The following is a 4,875-nucleotide window of genomic DNA, read 5'->3' on the forward strand; positions in this document are numbered from 1 at the left end:
CCCCTTCCTGGACAGTCTCAAGGCTGTGTTCTGAACAGTCCTTCCTATATAGACTTTATTCTATGAACACCAGCCATGTTTTCATTTCACAGCACTTCTCGAATGGGGGCATCATCTTGTAAAGCTGAGGGATGGGAGCTGAGAATGGATCAGGTTTAATTACCATGGTACTGGGGTGCCTGGGTGGCTCACTTGGTTGAGTGTCCCAAGTTCAGCTCAGGTCATGATCCCACAGTTCATGGGTCTGAGCCCTGCATCGGGCTCTGTGCTGACAGCTCAGAGCCTGGACCCTGCTTCAGATTCTGTATCTCCCTCTCTTTCTGACCCTCCCTGCTCTCTCTCTCAGAAATAAATAAAACATTAAAAAAAATAATTACTATGGTACCTACCCATCACCTGAGAGGTCCATTTTCATGGTTGATCCCTCATGTGTATCATAATGGGGTTGTCCCTTTTGACAACCCAAATGACAAGGGACTGTTTAAAGGAAACAAGAGTCTCTAAATGTGAAATCCACCCTTTTTCCTTTTCTTAGTTGACAGATTATAATTTTTTCTTTTAAAAGGGATAACAGTGGTATCCAGGAAGGGTTAGTGTGAGAATTAGCATGTTGACAGGCAGCTGTTCAGAATTTAAAATTAAGTCTAAGTTGCAAGAGCCACAACTCACCTCTGTCTCATGGACCCCATGCTAGCCTTTCATTTTCCAAAACTCTGTATTTGGGTTTCTTTTAACTTATGCATTTTACTTTTACAAGTATCTTTTAAAAAAAAAAAACTATTATCACCAAATTAAGCTTTTAAGGTTGTATCATCTGTGTCCACTCCTGCCCTCCAAACTGCCATTGTGGACTGAGTATTGGGAGAACTTGGACTTCACTAAGGCATTCATACCTGAAGCTGAGAATAAGAGTATTCCCACATTCCTGCTGCCAGTCTAAACTATCAAATCAAACAAGGCAGGCATAATCAGGACACCTATGGAGGACAAGTGGCCCTTCTCAAATGCAAACTGAAATACTCCTATTTAATAATAGGCAAATCCATTATTTAAAAAAGACAAAAAATACATTGAGATGCAGACAATGCAGGACCCAATTATCCTGAGAATAAAGTCATCTCATAGGGAATGACAGGAGCTTTCCTTTTTTTTTTTTTTTGGAAGGAGTGAGAGTGAGAGAACGGGTCGGGGAGAGGCAGAGAGAAAGAGACAGAGAATCCCAAGCAGGCTCAAGCTGCCAGCATAGGGCCTAGAGTGAGGTTTGAACTCATAACAGTGAGCTCATGGCCTGACATGAAATCCAGAGTCAGATGTTTAACCGACTGAGCCACCCAGGTGCCCCAGGGGTCTTCCTAAATTGCAAGTGTAAACAACATAATCCTTGCTTACCCATTCCCAGGCTCCACCCCTTCCTATGGCCATCCCACAGGGTGCCAGTGATGGCCTCAGGGATGGGATGAGGGTTGTCCCTGCATTACTGAAGGTTAAAAAATTGAAAGATCTTAGAACATCCTTATATTTGGCTAATAAGATGCTTAACATGGGCAGAACCAGATAAGGGAAAGAACATGTGCATTTGGGCTGAGTCCCAGCTCACTCTCTAGATTAGCTTATATCCTTGCTATATGACCTCACTTCCAGTGAGCCTGTTTTCTTGCCCATAAAAATGTACTACTGTCCTACTGCCCACCAGGAGGGAGTGTGAGTGTGTTGAGAACAAGAGTGTTGGTACCTATCAAGCATTCAAAATGTTAGGTAACTTTCCCTCCCCTAGTCCCTCCACTTTTTTTTTTTTTCCAGTTTACCTTGAGAGAGAACGTGAGCAGGGGAGGGACAGAGAATCCCAAGCAGGCTCTGCAGCATCAGCACTTGGGGCTTGAACCCACAACTGTGAGATCATGACCTGAGCTAAAAAGAGTCGATGCTTAACCAACTGAGCCATCCAGGTGCCCCTCCACTTTTATTTTTAAATGTATTTTTTAAATTAAGTAAACTCTTTGCCCAACGTGGAGCTCAAACTCACGACCCCAAGATGAAGAGTCACATATGACCCTGCACTTTTATTGAAAGAGGGCTAGTGACCCAAGTAGGAATGATGACCATGCAGAATATTCACAAAGGCAAACTCCACGTGTCAAAGTGGTGGTGATAAAGAGGACTAAGATTGGAGTTCACATCCTAGCTGTGGGACCACTTTTGTCCCAATTTCTTATTCAATAAGTTACTTGAGTTAATTAGTGGTTTTCAAGCTTGAACCTACATCAAAATCATTTGGGTGGCTTATTAAAATACATTTTTCATATAGATGTTTCAGATAAGAGTACGTCTGAGCTGGAGCTCAAGAGCTTGCATTTCTAATGAGTTCCCAAGTGCTGCTGCTGCTGCTGGCCTGCTGGGAAACAATCATTTTCATAGAGAATTCTGGTAGGTCTCAGCAGTCAAGAATTGCATGCAAACCAAGTTTCACCAAAGCCTAAACAGCAACAGAGCTGCCACATCTAGGATGCAGTGCTATTTCCCCACCAAGTCTTCCATTTCCTATCCCTCATCACTACATCAGGGACACACACCACCATGAATGTTGGAAGGAAGCGTGATGTGAGAGACCAGGGAGTTAATTTTGAACAGCTAAGTGCACTTCAGAATCCTGATAGGGATCCTGATAGGGAGCTAGGACTCCCTATCCCTAGGGAAAGTGGTCAGGCTCATCTGCAGCTCAAGCTAGGTGAAAAGAACCCTGTGAGGAAAGGGAAAAGCTGCAAAACTCCAAAAATTTGGATTTCAAGCAAATTTCTTTTGTTGCTCTTGGCCTAGCTCCACATTTGGGGATGGGGAGACGGGGGAGAGGCTACTCCCAACAGAAGGCAAGAAAACAACTGGGCTGGAAGAGCCACATCATTCAACTTGTCCTTTATACATGAAAAAGGCTGGAGACTTCATGGTCACTGCAGGTGGTGAGTAGTAGTAGGGGATGGAAGGTAGGTCATAGCCAACATGTAAAGCAGAGGGAAAACCAGGGGGCGTCTGGGGAAAGAGTGAAGAGGATTTTGACATTTCAACCCAAATTTAAAATATTAAGGATGGATCTTCAAGAATCCAAGACCACTGGCCAGAAGAAGGGGCACATTCATTAGAACAAAGGGGGCGGGACCCTGATCTCTGGGCCCAGACCACAAAAGGGGCAAGTCTTCGTGGGGGTTGTGGGTGTGGCTCACAGTAAGTCATTCCTGGCCTGGGCAGGAGTCACTGTCGGAAAGGGCTGCTGGAGGGGAAGGTGGTGCCTTAGATAACAGTCGGGGCTCTGCAAGCCCACCACCACGCAAGAGCCCCTGCAGCCACCGCTCCTCACTCCCGATCTCCTAATAAGGTGAAGGAAGCAGACAGTAAAGGCAGTGTCACCTCGGTCCCCGAAGAGAAAGCCTTCTGTCATGGCCCAGATACCAATTTGCATCTTACTCTGACTGGTGTGGAACACAGCCCCATCTCCAATTAGGAGTCCAGTAAAAGGCTTTAAATCTCTGCACAGGGACATCCAAAAAAAAAAGAAAAAAAAAATCACATCTAGTTTTATAGGCATTTAATAGTTTACCAATTGGTACAATAGGATTTTTTAATATGCAGAAAACATGAATAAATTTTGTTTTACACAGTCTGAGAGCAACAAATCTTACTGTAAAACACAAGAGCAATATTATATACATTCCTTTACTGATTTTTTTTAATTGTGTCAATATCTTCAGTTAACTCTTACAATCTGGGAACTGTTCTCCAATCACCACCACCTCTGCAACATTCATATGAAATCAATGCTTGCCTTCATGTCAGTGTCAGATCAACCTCTAACTCGAAGATTTTGTGTTTGTTTCTATCATCTTCAGAGTGAGCCTTTGGGATGCCTAAAGGATAGGCAGGACAAGAAAGCAGCTACTTACATGATATAGTGGAAAGATAAAAAGGCCAGTCCAGTCCAGTTGTGACTTGTAAATCCAGCTTGCTCTCCNCCCAAAACCTTTTCCACCAATTTTGTACATGTCGTGTCTCTACCAGGAGATTCTTCTTTGCATCATCTAGATTAATTAACACATTGGACTTATATACAGCTGGACAGAAAGAGTAACCATTTTAAGTGCCTTTTCCTTCAACAGTTTTAACTTCAGTTGCTTAAGGATTATCAAGCCACCACTGTCAACAAAACAAAATATCCTTTACTTTTAAATAGTTTTTCTTTAAGTAAATTTAAAAGAAAACTATTTAATGCGAGATTTTACCTGGAAGTTCACACAGAAACAGAAAGAGGCAAACAGGAGAGCAGGGCACTGACAGTAAGGAGACTGGGCTTGGTGATCTAGAGCCGAAGCTTCCGAGGACTACAGCACGCGCTCCACAGCCTGGACGACTCGCTAACACTAGTGACTTTTAGAGCAGTGCTCTGGGCACACCATTGGTCACACCACACACAGACACAACAGGACGGTCTTAGTCTCCTAAAGTGCAAGATGCCATGTCAAAAAGCAACTATGCTCCGAGCAACGTCTAAACCACAGTTTCTATGGCTCGCACTTCCAAGAGTGCGGCTAGGACTTCTTGGGCACATGAGATTAGGGTGGCACTGGAATGTCCGTTTCCACACACACAAGAGTCAAATAATCATCTGAGGATGCAATTCTACCAGCTTTTTATTTCTTAAATAAGTGGCCAAATTGGATTGAGAAAGTGACAAAGCAGCAGTGAACCTCTAAACCAGTTAATAAATTCCTCTACTTACAATCCAAACCAGTAACCTCATCATTGTACTTATCCCAGGCAAGGCACAGGGTTAGACAGCAGACAGAGAGAACGGAGGAAACAGGAAGAAAGGGCATCAACAGGGCAGTG

The sequence above is a fragment of the Crocuta crocuta genome, unplaced genomic scaffold, assembly GCF_008692635.1.
Source record: "Crocuta crocuta isolate KB4526 unplaced genomic scaffold, BGI_CrCroc_1.0 scaffold149, whole genome shotgun sequence".
In the NCBI taxonomy this organism is placed as follows: Eukaryota; Metazoa; Chordata; class Mammalia; order Carnivora; family Hyaenidae; genus Crocuta; species Crocuta crocuta.